Source organism: Lipotes vexillifer, unplaced genomic scaffold (genome assembly GCF_000442215.2).
Source record: "Lipotes vexillifer unplaced genomic scaffold, Lipotes_vexillifer_v1.1 scaffold195, whole genome shotgun sequence".
Taxonomy (NCBI): Eukaryota; Metazoa; Chordata; class Mammalia; order Artiodactyla; family Lipotidae; genus Lipotes; species Lipotes vexillifer.
This window is the reverse complement of record NW_006799532.1, coordinates 2,432,087-2,446,885: the sequence shown is the minus strand read 5'-3', so window position 1 is coordinate 2,446,885 and position 14,799 is coordinate 2,432,087. Positions and strand designations below refer to the sequence as shown.

The 14,799-nt window shown below is 39.7% G+C and overlaps 1 pseudogene; it reads right to left on the bottom strand.

Annotated features, from left to right (window-relative positions):
- Window positions 1–9,371: 9,371 nt before the first annotated feature.
- Window positions 9,372–14,799, bottom strand: part of LOC103084863 (nitric oxide synthase-interacting protein pseudogene) — a 9,799-nt pseudogene continuing 4,371 nt past the window's right edge.

Genomic DNA, 14,799 nt, shown 5'->3' with positions numbered 1-14,799 from the left:
ATGAATTATCATTCAGTTAAAATTTAACAATCATCTTCCAAACACCTACCATGCTTACAACTCTTCAAGAGGAAGGACTGGCCTTAGACACAGTTAGGTGGCTACCAGCCATATTTGTTCTTATATTTTCATCTAATAAAATATATTTTTCTGCTTTCATCTCTCATAATATGGGGACAAAACTGTATCTCGACTTTTTGTGACCCTAGGGAGGGAGAAAAAGCCTACTCATTTTTTGTGAGAGTAACATCCCTAGTGAAGGGTGATTCAAGATCGCTGACTATGAAAAGGAGTTATGTGAACACATGTGTCAATTAGGAGTAGCAAACTCCCAAACTCTTATGGGCAAAACACTTAAGATTATTTGTGTCCATATAACATGCTCATATAAGGTGAGCAAGTGATTCTGCTCATTTTAGTCTTTAGGGGCCCAGGCTGATGGAGGCTGCATCTTGATTCCTGCTTCTATAATCACCATAGTAGAAGGCAGGTGAATCATAACTGGCCCTTAAGGTTTATGTACTAGTGACACAAGATACTTCTGCTTACTTTATATTAGCCCAACAAATCACATGGCCAAGCTTAAATTCAAAGGGCAGTGTTCAGAAAGCAAACAGCAGAGAAACATTTAGTGATCACAAATAATTCCTGCTACAGCACCCTCTAAATCACTTGTTGCAAGTGAATTCTTGACAGACTAGAACAGCTCAAGAGCTACATACTTAACTAGTTCCTAATTAAAATGGGAATTCATCCAAAAGAAAGTAGGAAAAGAAATTGTATCAAGATATCAGACATGCATTATCTACCCTTTCTTCATCAAAGAGCATGACAGAAATACAAAAAAATATATATGTAGAACAGGGAGAAAGGTTCTTGGGAAAATTCTTAATTGCAAATATCTATATTAGAAACAAGAAAGTTTAAAATTAAATTATTTAAACCTTTAACTAAGGAAATGAAAAAGAATATTATAAAACAGTATCTGAAAGAAAGCAATTAAAATATATTTAGAATACTAATAATGAAATTGAAAATATTTAACCAGTAATTTTAATCTGTTAAGAAATCTAGTTCATTTAACATATCAGTAAAATAGAAAAGCCACTGGTAACTGTGATCAAGTGAAAAAGGAAAAAAACTGTGATAAACAATATTAGCTATGAGAATAAGTACATATATAGACATAAATACAGAGACAGAAAATTTTAAACTATTAGAGAATAATATGTACAAATCTATGCCTCTAAAAAATGTCAGTTACTTAAATTAACTCTTGAAAAGATAGAAAAACTGAAACTATGGGAAAAAAATGAAAAGATAGTTGACACATAACATTTTATTAGTTTTAGGTGTACAGCATAATGATTTGATACATGTATATATTGGGAAATGATCAGCACAATAAGTTTAGTTAATGTCTATTACCATACCTAGTTACAATGTTTTATTCCTTATGATGAGAACTTTTAAGATTTCCTCTCTGAGCAACTTTCAAATATACAATACAGTATTTGTTAAGTATAGTCACCATGCTGTAGGTTACAACTCCAAGACGCATTTATCTGATACCTGGAAGTTTGAAACTTTTGACCATCTTTACCCATTTCACTCACCTCCTCCACCCCCAACTCTGGCAACCACCAATCTGTTCTTTGCATCCATGAGGGTTTTGTTTTTGTTTTTGGATTCCATATATAAATGCAATCATGTAGTATTTGTCTTTCCCTGTTTGACATATTTCAGTTATCATAATGCCGTCAAGGACTATCCACATGGTTGCAAATAGCAAGATTTCATTGACTTTTATGGCTGAATAATATTCCATTGTGTATATATACCACATTTTTTAAACCATTTCTCCACCTGTGAACACTTAAGTTGTTTCCATGTCTTGGCCCTTGTAAATAATGCTGCAATGTACATGGGGGTGTATATATCTTTCTGAGATAGTTTGGGGTTTTTTGGGGTAAAAACCCAAATTGCTGGATCTACCTCATTGTGGTTCTGATTTAAATTTTCTTGATGATAAGTGATATTGAACCACTTTTCATGGACCTATTGGCCATCTGTACATCTTCTCTGGAAAAGTGTCTATTCAGATTCTCTGCCCATCTTTTATTTGGATTTTTTTTCTATTGAGTTATATGAATTCTTTATATATTTTAGATATTAACCCCTTATCAGATATATGATTTGCCAATATTTTCTTCCATTATATAGATTGTCTTTTCATTTCATTGATGGTTTCCTTTGCTATGCTGAAGCTTATGTAACTCCACTTGTTTATCTTGCCTTTGTTGTGTTTGCCTTTGGTGTAAAATCCAAAATATCATTGCCAATATCAATGTCAAGGATCTTACCCCTTATGTCTTTATCTAGGATTTTTATGGTTTCAGGTCTTACATTCAGGTCCTCCATCCATTTTGAGTTGATTCTCTTGTATGGTATAAGAGAGTGATTCAGTTTCATTCTTCTGCATGTGGCTGTCTGGTTTTCTCAGCACCATTTGTTGAAGAGACTGTCCTTTCCCTATTGTACTACTTGATTCATTTATCGTAAATTAATTGACCATACATGTGTGGGTTTATTTCTGGCTTTCTATCCTGTTCCATTGATCTATGTGTCTGTTTTTTGTGCCAATACCATACAGTTTAGATTACTGTAGCTTTGTAATATAATTTGAAATCAGGAAGCACAATGCCTCCAGTTTTGTTCTCTTTTTCATGGTGATTATGCTGACTATTTGGGGGTCTTTTGTGATTCCATATGAATTTTAGGATTTTTGTTTTGTGAAACAGAATTTTAGGATTTTTATTTCTGTGAAAAATGCCACTGGAATGTTTATAGGGATTGCATTGAATCTGCAGAATGCTTTGGGTAGTATGGACAGTAGTCAATGTTTACAATGATTCGAGGTTACTAACATTTTAATTCACTGTTGGTGGGAATGGAAATAGAGAATACACTTTAGGAAGGCATTTTACAGTCTATTATTGTGCATGTCTTCAAACCCAGCTATGTCAAATTCTAAGACTCATCTTTAGGGCAGAAGAAACTCTTGTACATTTTCACAAGGACAATTAATGCTTCATCATTGGTAGTAATGAAAAATTAAAAGTGACCTACATGTCCACCAAATGAAAAAGGTATATATAAAGGTATATGTAATGAAAAAAGTAAATCACAAAACAATATATTTGGGTTTAGGTGTAAAGCAAAAAATGGTAGATAGATAATATACACATAGATGATTGAGATCAAAGTACCCTTGGTAATAGTTTAAATTGCATGTTTTATCTAGAAGGAGAAGACTGTGACATCTACATGGTTGGTCTTTAATATCCTCTTTACCACAATAAGTCAAGCTTTGCCCAGGGTTTTAATTGTCTCATAATATCCCTCCCTAGGAAATTTTCATTTTAACAGGAAAGGTGAGGGAAGAGATAATAAAGGTAATCTTGATAACCTTAAAAATGTATTCCCAGGCAGTGAACACTCAAGCCCGTGGAAAGGTTAGTCCTGATTGGAGGTGATGAGCAGAACATCAGAACCCATGGGGAGAAAGCAACAGTTAATAGAGGGCCTCAGCTGTTAAACAGAGGAGTGAAGTTTTTAACTGTCAGGTACGCACAGAGTCACTGGATGAAAAGTAGTTGAGGTGAGTAGTTGTAGGAATAATAATTTTTTCAGGTCTCCACGAGGGCATGAAGATAATAAGGAGCTGGACAAAAATAGCCAAAACCTATATAGTAATGATTTTGAGCCAGGTTTTAATCTAAGCACTTCACTTTTATTAACTCATTTAATCCTCACAAAAGTCCTTTGATGAGAATACCGTTTCTATAGCCCCCCAACCCTTTGCAGATGAAAAAAGGAAAGCAAGATCACCGAAGCAAGTAGGAAACAGAGCAAAGACTTGAACCCAAGCATACTGGCTCCCAAGTGTCTACTCCTAGCCACTGATGGAAGCGGGAAAGTAGGGAAAACCTAGGTGGGGAGTTGATTGAATCTTTCATTTAAGATCTTGCACAAAAGGTCAGAGGCTGAGACGTGTGGAGGTAAAAAAAGCCCACCTCTCAGGAGACAGGGAGTGGTCACTTTTGATTCCCTAAATATCATAATTTCATGCTTCAGTATTTCTGCTGATGTTGGTACTATTTCCTTAAATATTAATATTTCCTTTTTAAAAAAAATTCAATTCTGTGTATTTTCTCCCTGTGAAGACTTTCCTAACTTTACCCCTTCTTCTACAGATAATCCCCCAGGCTCCATTATACTCCCAGCCTTCTTCTGGCATGAAATGAACAAACATGAGTGTTTTCGTTGATTGCCACATCTGTCTTCTCCCTGCACTCTGATATCTGATCTCCATTGAGGCAGTGGCTATACCATTGAGTTAATCATACTCTTTCCAATGGTGAGAAGCAGAACCACACTGTGGCTGGCTCGTTTCATGGGGTTCGTCATACGGATAAACAGAGAAGTTAGAAGAACAGAAACTACTCCCAGGGGCCACCTGATATACTAGACTATTCTTTAGGACATAGCTCCTCTGTTGCTTTTTTCGGCCCCTTTGCACTGGATAAATGCTTTCTCCTTGATGACAGTGCTGGTCTTTCTGATGACTCAACTTCTGTCTCTCTTACTGCACCTGTTTTTTTCTGCTGCTGACTTAATTTTTTTCTATGCCTCTCATATGCAAATTTCCCAAGAGATTTAAATTAGCCACCCCCCATAATAGTGAACTATTATTGAACAGCATTCATGTACAAGGACACCTCAGAGATTACTGGCCAGTATATAGCTAGTCATATTTGTACCAGGCACTGATGCCTATCATGACCAAAGTAGTAATGTATAGTATGTAATGCCATATCATAGTGATTCATGAGTAACAGACTATTTCTGGTTAGTTCCATCAAAGGCTTATTTAGCCGTGGGGACATTAAGATCACCATGTCCTATACAATCATATAGGTATTTGTGTGTTCAAAGACTCTAACACAGTGCTTTTCATTTATCAGATACTCAATACATGTTGAGTAAGTGTGAACAAAGATGTCTTGAAATGACAAAAGAGACACCAAAGAAAGCAGGAAACCAGGGGATTTCCTGAGTTCTTCATTCGTTCCATCAAACTTAGCAGTCATTTATGAAATGTGTATTAGGTCCAATAGAAATCAGACAGTGTGCTGGGTGTGAGGGATGCAATATTGAAAAGGATAAGGTCCCAGACTTTGAGAAGTGGTCTAATGGAAGACACTGGCAAGTAAACCAACTATCACAATATAGTAATATTGTAAGTGATGGAGAGGAAGTTTATCTCCAGCTTGAGAAGACAGGTCTGGAGTAGTTTGCTTCCTAAAATCCCAAAAGAGAGGTAATCAGGGTGAGGAATTGGGATGTGTGTAGATTTTGCAAATCCTCTATACAGGAGTTTACCACAAAATCACTGAGTTGTGGAGCTGATAGAGATTTTTTAAAAGTTTGCATTAAATTACCGTTTTCTAATTGCTCTCCCTTGAACAATGGCTTCACATTAGGAGAACTCTTAAGCAAGCTGAAGGCTGCCAAAGCACAATTATTGGAAAATGATCAAATGGCAGTGTGTGAAAGATTAAGTTGCTTTTTTCCTTTTCCTTTTTTTCAAGTTAGTTAGCAGAACTGTGGAACTAAGCTCCACCTCGGTAGTTAGTAAACCGTATGGATTTCAAAGTATGTGCTGTAGGGCATTTAACTGAATTATCAAGATGTTCCGGTTTTCTTTTATCATTTCCAGAAAGACGGGGCTTGGGAATGATATAGTCTATACACCAGAGAAGCTTCAAATGCTTAGAGCTATTTTTTAGTACTTCTAATAGGACAGGTAAGATAACATCATCTTCCTAGCTGTAAAGCGTACTTGGAGAGGGGATAGTAAATGGAGTTGATATTACTATGGCTGGGGCAAGGTTCTCCCTGTGTAGAAAGTTACTAAGGATCAGGGGGGGAAAAGGAGTATGTGGAAACACCAAATCTCTTCTAAAACAGTGGGAAGAATGATGAGGTAACTGAAGGCCATTTCACATAACCAAAGAAGGTGCTAAGGATGTTTAACTAAGACAGAAGTTTAAGGGAGAAAGGGATGGAGGTATGTCTGAAGGACTAGCGCATACAGCTGGGAGGAGATTGGTCCTGGAATGTTCAAGAAGGCGATATTAGGATCAGGGGCGAACAATTAGAGCTTTCCTATAGTTCATTGACCTGCCTTTATGGTAATGATCTTCCTGTTCTGAGAAGCAAGAAGATGACAGAAAGTCATCAGAATGAATCAGAAATGCTATAGAAGAGATTCCTGCATTGGTGCATGTAATTGCAGGGAGGGGTGAAGGTGAGGCTGTTGAGATGCTCTCTTACTAGCCCCCTCTGAATATATGATTTCTTTATTGGAGTTAAGTTAAAAGCTTTGTCTTCCATAAGCTTAGCTCTCAGTGACTGGTCAAACTGCTCGATATATCCACGTGTATTCATTTGTTCATGTAGATTCTGACTTGTTTCAAAAATATTTCCATCAGAAATATCTACCCTTATTGAGTAGGGCATTACTATCACCTCCTGGAGGCCCCGTTAAAATGCAAACATGATTATAATAACTCTTTAATGATCTCATTTGACTCCTCACAACAACCTCAGTGAAGGAGGTAGATGAGATATTATCCCTATTTTACAGATGAGGCAACTCGTTTCAGAGAGACTATGCTACCTGGAGAATGAAACAAGGCTCATTAGGAGATCATGAGACATTCAAGTAGATGGATGACTTCTCTCATCAGAGAAGTTGTAGACATGTGTTAGGAATCCCTATCAAACTGCTGTGACTGGACATGGGAACCTTTTTATTGGTTTGAAGGACAAGAAAAATCCTGAGGATCTAAAGTCCTATGGGCTGGGCCAGCACAAGACCACTAAGTATTTAACACTGGTCAAAACCAAATTTTACCTTCTTCCCAAATCTTTATGGGGAGTGTTGAGAAACGTACTCTATGAGAGTTTACTGTGCTAGTAATTTACATGTGTTTTCTTTTTTAAAATTTGCAACAATGCTCTGAGCTCCATATTAAATGTAAAACTTCAGTTTATAAAAGGAAACCATTAAAAAAATTAAGAAGACAAGCTCCGAATTCAGAGATTTTTGAATCACATCCCGCTGTCCAGAATATATAAGGAATTTCAAATCAACTAGAGAAAGAGGAATAACCCAACAGAAACGTGGGCTTTAAAAATTCCTCCAGGGAAACCTGTTTATTGAGCAAATCTGAAGGTATTAAATTTCAAGCTGCCAGGGAGAAGGTCGCCTTGACAAAGTCTTCATGGCACCGCAAAAGGAGGAAGTTGGGAAAGGGTGTTTGTAGGGCTTTGAAGTCTGGGCTTAATGGTTTAGGTGGGTCTTTCACTGCAAGAAAATGCTTGGGATTGGGCTAGGTTTGATCCATAGTAATTTAGAAGTACTAGACAGAGGGCAAGGGTCTGAAGACAAGTCCTTTTGAGTAAACCACTCTCCTTATAAAAGAGTTGTCTTTCTAGATTAACGAACTGTTTGCTCAGATAACTTGGCAAGCAAAAAGCCGCACAAGCTAACCCTGCAATTACGCTGACCCAGGCCACCTTGTCTTTTAAGGGTGTTACCTTGGGCCATCTCAACGGTTTTATATTGGGAGGTCTTAGTTTCAGCTCCACCACTGTGGTCGTTCTCCAGTCTAAGCTGGGGGATAGCTCATTACCCTTTCAGGACACGGTTAGTCCAGATCCATGCCATTGATTGAGGTACTGTGATCACATATCACATTTCTGGTAGTGGCCATTTCTAATTTTATAAATATTAGGTTTTTCTGTTCTTTCTGTTGGACGATCATTGTGGGATCACTTGACAGGGTAGGGGCTGAGCATTTGAAACAGTGGAGATTTGAGCAACACAGGGGAAACACCAAGAGAAAGATTTTGGTCAGTTTGCAGTTCACTTCTAAGCCATTCATCAAGGCTGCTCAAATTAAACCGGATTCTATCTCCAATCTGAAACCTCCCTTCCTGCCCTCCTTCCTCCTGTCTCTGTTTCACAAATCTTAATAGTATTATAAATATCAAGATGTAAACACAACATTCTTCCCCTTAGATGGCATCTCTTCTACCTTGAGAGGCCAAAACCATATCTAGGCCTGCTCTGTTTTGAATTATCATGTGTTCAATTTCATGTCCTCTTCAAGTGAGGTGTCCTTTCGCCCTCAAGCATTAGCTAGCTCATTGTTCACTATGTGAACCAAGTAAATGTATGATGCTCCTCAATTTCAGTTTTCTTGTAAATTATGAAATGAAGAAACTCGAGAAGAAAGCGGCTCAGAAGTCTGTCTCAGAGGTTAAGGTTTTACATCTTAAATTGAGAACAAATTTTTCTCCTTGTTGAATTGTAACCTGGAAAGCTCATTTGCTGAGAGGGCAAGCAATTGAGCCAAATGGACCACAGATGCTATCAGGAACTAACTAATCTAAAGGCAAGCGCCAGTTTACCAAGGTAACAAACCCCTGTCCCTGTTGTAGGGAGTAGGAAATAGGCTGCTTGCTTAAACTACTATGTTAAAAATTCTATAAGCTGCAAGTATTCTTAATTGATAAATAGTTCTATGGTAAACCAACATCATGAGTCATACTTAAGAGTACAATATTTGATTCATTCCTATCATAGTCTAAGATAATTCAGGAATGTCCACTACTAATGTCCTCTACTAATAATACAAATAACTAATATTTATTGAGTATTTACTATGAACTGCCATGAACTGTACTAATCACTTATTTTACTCATTTAATCTTCACATCGGTCCTTTGAGAAACAGACTACAGTCAGCAGGTTCTGCATCCACAGATTCACCCAGCCCCAGATATAAAACATTCCCTTCCCCCCAAAAATCCAGAAAATTCCAGAAAGCAAAACTTGAATTCACAGAGCACAGACAACTATTTACATAGTATTTACATTGCATTTACAGCTATTTACATAGCATTTACATTGTATTACATAAGTAATTTAGAGATGATTTAAAGTGTATGGGAGGATGTGTGTAGGTTATATGCAAATATTTCGCCACTCTAAATAAGGGACTCAAGCATCTTCAGGGGGATTTTGGTTATAGGGGTCCTGGAACCAATCACTCCTGGCGCCCCGCCCTCGCCCCGCCCCCCCTCAGGGTTAAGGTAATTTACTCAAGCTAGTTAGCAGTGAACCAGGGTTTGTACTCGGGGCAATCTAGTTGCAGAGGTTTTCTCCCTGTCGTCTCGGCCCATTTCTTTGGTCTCCAGCACACTCAGGCCTACATCACCGGCGGCGATTTGATTTCTCATCTTGCAAAGCCTGTAGTGTCCCGCTGCAGCCACCATATCTGGTTAGTGAGCTTCCTTCCGGTCACTGCGTTCATCACGTCCTTCTGAATCAGCTTCTCCACTGCACTCAAAGGTGACTGTCGCACCTGGAGGGCTGCAGGACTGCACAGGCGTGGCGGTGTTGGGTTGTCCTGGTCATGGTGCGTGGCGAGCCTCACGTGGTCCACACAGCCTGCCAGCGGCGTGAAGCGCAGGGCCGTCAGGGCCATTGTGCATAGCAGCTGCTGCGATGTGGAGCAGGTCACTGTACACGACAGCTTCTCCAGCGTGGTGGCCTTGGCCTCCGGGGTCAGTGACTGGATCCAGAAGCTGGGTAGAACTTTGCCCTTGTCCTTGCTTGCAGGGCTGCGCTTGCCCCCGGGGCCAGGCAGCATTTGGGCGATTCCCCGAGGCAGCCCTGGGCGTGAAGGGGTTGAGGGGTCGGCTCACGATGGCCAACCCCTCTAGGAAGCCCCGCACCTGGTCTTTCACCCCGGCCACTGCCGCTCTTTGTGCTCCTGGCGCTGCAGGTGGCCCAGCAGCTTCTGGCCGGCCTTCATCTGCTGGGCGTTCTCCTTTTGGTGCAAAATGTACTCCAGGATTGCTTCACTCATCCAGGAAGCCGTCTGGTGTGATGGTGAGGTCGGGGCAGGGCTGCAGAGTGAGGCCGCAGCAGTCGAAGTCCTGGACGGCATCCCGGCCCAGTCGAACGTTCTGGGTACCGTAGCCTGAGGCCTCTGTGTCCTCCTTGTCATGGTGAGTGTGCGGGCCCTGCAGTGCTGCTGTTGCAGAGCTGCGTCTTCCTTACAAACGACTCCTTTTTTCTTCCTGGCTTCTTCAGATGTGCCCTTAAACCAGAAAGGAACCAGAGAATTGCGTCTTAGGTTAATTTAGCCAGCTTTCTTTTGACTGGTGTTTTCATGCTATATCTTTTTCCATCCCTTTACTGTTAACTTATTTATTCTTTATATTAAAAGTTGGTATTTTGTGGATGATGATTAGTTCTTGATTTTTACCTTGTTTGACCGTCTCTGTTTTTTACGTTTAGACAATTTACATGTAATATTATTATCGACAGGGTTGGATTTAAGTCTACCATCCTGCTAGTCGTTTTCTATTTGTCCCATCTTTGCTTGGATCATCCTCTCCTATTTTCTTGCCTTTGGGGTTAATAGAGTAATTTTTTAAATGTCTTTGTTCTGATAAGCTCACCCTGTGTCCAGATGATCAGACTCTTGTACTTTTAAAAGAGGTGTTTTTCCGAATATGCAAATTATTTGCCTGGATAAAGTGAACTGCAAGAATTTCCTGACGATACTAGTGAAGCTATTTCTCAGGTTGTAGTCTTATCTTTCTGCACGAGGCTCTTCTTGAGCAAGCAACTAATGTTATGTTGTCTCAGGTCATCCTAGCTCTTGGCCCAAATAGCTAGGTTTCATTTATTCACAGAGTAGGAAGATGGATAAAGTATGGCATTGTTATACACTTGAATATTATACAGCAGTGAAAACTAATGTAGTAGTGTGAATTAACATGAACATGATAAATCTCAAAAACAGTGAAAAGAGTAAATTGTTAATACCTATAGTATGAAATCATGCCTGTTAATTGGAGAACATGTAAGTGATAAAACTCCAAATAAAAACAGAGGAATGATGCAAATAAAATTCAGAAGAGTTCCTTGCCCTTTCCTCCATAACACAAAATGAGAGAAGGGTGTCATCAGGGAGAGTCAGAGTGAGAGCTTCCAAAGGTGAGTGGAGTAGTCAAGGTTCTTCAGCTTATACTTGTTTAAACTCTGTATGCTATATATTTTTGACTTTTTTTTTTTTGAGGTACGCGGGCCTCTCACCGCTGCGGCCTCTCCCGTTGCGGAGCAGAGGCTCCGGACGCGCAGGCTCAGCGGCCACGGCTCACGGGCCCAGCCGCTCCGCGGCACGTGGGATCCTCCCGGACCGGGGCATGAACCCGCGTCCCCTGCATCGGCAGGCGGACTCCCAACCACTGCGCCACCAGGGAAGCCCTATATTTTTGATTTTTAAAGTTATTAATTAAGAAGGCAAAAATGCTAAACTTGGATGGTACTCAAAGCATCCTCTGTCACCTTCTTCCCTTTTCTATTCAAGTATCACCTGGCATTCAGTCCCCAGCGAATCTGGGCATTTTCCAATTGCTTCCACATGTTAGCCCTCAATTTTATCCTGCAAGATAAGGAGAAATTGTTTCTATGACCACTAAAGTTCCTTACAGAAATAGAAGTTTTGGTTTCATAGCTCTGTTTGAATCTACCAAATGCAGACTTCTTATTTTCAGTTAATTGGAATGTGCTGATGATTTATTTGTGATCCTAAGACTTCAATTAGGTAGAGTCTTAAATAGATTGGGTGTGATTTTCAGGTAGGTGGTAGGAATAAAGGTCAAGAAACACCTCTTTGTTTTAGTGGGTGGGTGGAAATACAAGCCTGCTAACCTTTTTCTTCCTATAAAAAGGAGCTGAAGATTTTTCACATGTGTCATTTTTGGTGTTCTTCCTGGAAGATTTGCCTTCGTAAGGATTACAGGTTTCAGGATACTGGAAACTGGATTAACTCTCTTTCCTTCAGTGCAGGAATTAATTAGTCTTCGGTTTCTCTGTGTGTAGTCTGCATTTATATTTGACACAGGAAAGATTTTCACAAGTATCTTTTTGGCAGACTGTGATTTGCTATGATTTTCCACAAGCCAACATTTCCCATCACAGAGATACTGTTACACCCATTAATCAAAGGCAGCATGTGTCATATATGAAATCTTGTACACACAGCTGTGGGGAGCTGGAGATAATTGTTAATGAACTTCAGTCACTCTGCCAGAGCACACAGCCTCTGACAGGCAGGAGCCTTGCTCCCATTTTCCCTGTCATTCCCTCTTACCCTAAAACCTCACCCAGACCCTTTTCTGAAGACAAGCCACCAGGCCCAGACTGCTCATTTCCTAAGGATTTGTATTTGCTGGCAAGGCAACTTAGAGGCAAGGCTATTGCATCTGACTAGAGCATTTCGTCCCCAAAGACACAAGGCCTCCAGAAACCCTCTTCAGATGCTAATATTCACACAAAGTGCCGCTGGCCCCAGCTGGCCTTCACCTGCAGCTCTAACAGGCAAGAGCCTCAGAATGAGGGCCTGGTTTCCATAAAAATAGGAAGGGCGCACATGGTAAATGGCAGAGATCTCGCCCAAGCTATAAAATTATTTAAAGTCAGATTCCAGACAGTTAAAACTAATTGCTGTGAACACAAAGCCCAGGCAGCAGCCCCCTTTCTCCTTTTTTTTTTTTTTTTCAAGTAATTCACTTGAGACAGGGTAGCTTGAATCCTCTACTAATGTGCACACCTAAAATTAAATGATGCCACTAAATTTAAGGTGCAGCTCTTGTTGTTAATGTTCAAACATGTTTTAAGCACAGGAGAAATGTGCAGTGTGGTAGGGCGAAAATATTAATGGGTCATTTAGAATTGTCCCTCTGTTTCTGTGGGTTTATGGGGGTACCTTGCTTAAATGTAGCATTATTGTTATTATTGCCGGTCTTATGGCTGATTTTCTGTTCCTGCTGGGTATAGTTTGCAGCCTATTATTCTTTCTGTAAAACAGATTTGTAAAGGAAAAGACACTTAATCCACCAACATATTCCGGGCGTTGGTAAACTGAGTACAAACCAGGAGAACTCCTTGCCTTATGGCCTTTTTTGGAACTAGCATAGGGAAGAGCTGTAGAATCCTTTCCCTGTCTATCCTTTCTTTTCACTGGAGATAGTACATAGGATATCACTGGCAGCAGAATGTTGACTAGGTTTCCCTTACCAGATCTCAACATTCTGCTCCCGCTTCTCCAGGTGCTCATTTGTGAGCACCTTTATTTACAGAAAATTATTGGTTTACAGAAAATTATTGGAACATGGGTTCCCTTGCTTTTTAAGTTTAGAGACCCTCTTTGACATTAAAAAATGTATTCATTTAAGATTTCCAGTGCCTTTTAGTTCGTATTGCCTTTGTAGGGGAGCAGAATTTACCACCCTACAATGTGTCTCTTTGGCATATTATTTGAAACTGCTTGTTTTCTAAGATACAGCAGACATGGGAAAAACTGAACACCAAGTAGGAGTTACCCTTTTGTAAGAAACATTTATATTTGTAAAGGGAATCTCCACTTGTAAGGGTGTCTCCCTCTTGGTACCTGGAAGAGGAGAATGACCAAATCTGTAGAAACTCTTATCAGTGGGGAAGACATGGACTTAAATTTATGTAACAACCTAACCCTTGTTTATTGGGCTTTTCCTCCCGTAACTGACTCATCCTCAGCATCCTCTTTTGTCTTCAGCTGAGGATGGTATTTAAGGTGAGGACTTCAGCCAGATTGGCCAGTTACTTGGTTTTCCTGGGTCTTTCTCATGTATATATGTTGTTAAACTTTTGTTTCATTTTTTTCCTGTTAGGCTGTCTCATGTCAATTTGATTCTTAGGCCAGCCAGAAGAATCTAGAAGGGTAAAGGAAATTTTCTTCCTCCCCAACACCTTGGAATATACATAAGTAATAGGTATTCAGGAACATCTTAAAATGAACTTATATTTAGGTAATTGAAAATGCACGTGTGTGTGTGTGTGGGTGTGTGTATGAGAATTGCTGTACATACATGTGCGAGATGTTTATTAGGTCTTCAGACTGTGATTAGTACTTCTATGTGTGGATTCCAGGATGCCTCTCAGAATCCTTATGACCTTTCCAGGAATCCCCTATCTCCTCTCTTGGTTAAAGAAATAAGAATCTAGAGGGAGAAAACTCTAGGTAGGGAGTCAAGAGGCTAGAGTTTGGTCTATATTCAGTTGTTTGTACTCCTTTTGGCATTTTAACCTCTCTCTGCTTCTGTCCCCATTGTAAATTACGATGGCTTATACCTGTCATAATCATCTCAAGGTTATAGTAAACGTGACATGCAGTTACCCAGTAGAACCCTAAACCCACTATTCAGGGAGCTACTGTCTACTCAGTTAAGGCTTCCTACTTTGACAGAAGATAAGGTACTTATAGGTATTCTCATATTGAACCAGGTAAGGAAAGCTTTGGGATTCTTAAAAAAAGAAGAAAATATGTTAAAATCAAGAATTGGAGGAAATCTCAAAATACCTTAAAAGTGACAATGTTATTTTCCCTGAAATTCATCAGACCTCAGAAGAAAGATAATTCAGAGAAGAGGAACCAAAACTACTTTTTTTTTTTCAACTTGCCCGTAGTCAGAAGGCATATGTTGAGCACATGCTTCCTGCCAGGATAGTGCTTGGTTCCTGGCACTCAGAAACAGTTGCATTTAAATCTGCCTGTAGACTAGATAATTCCTACACCCAATATTTCCCCTTTGTTCTTGCTCTCTTTC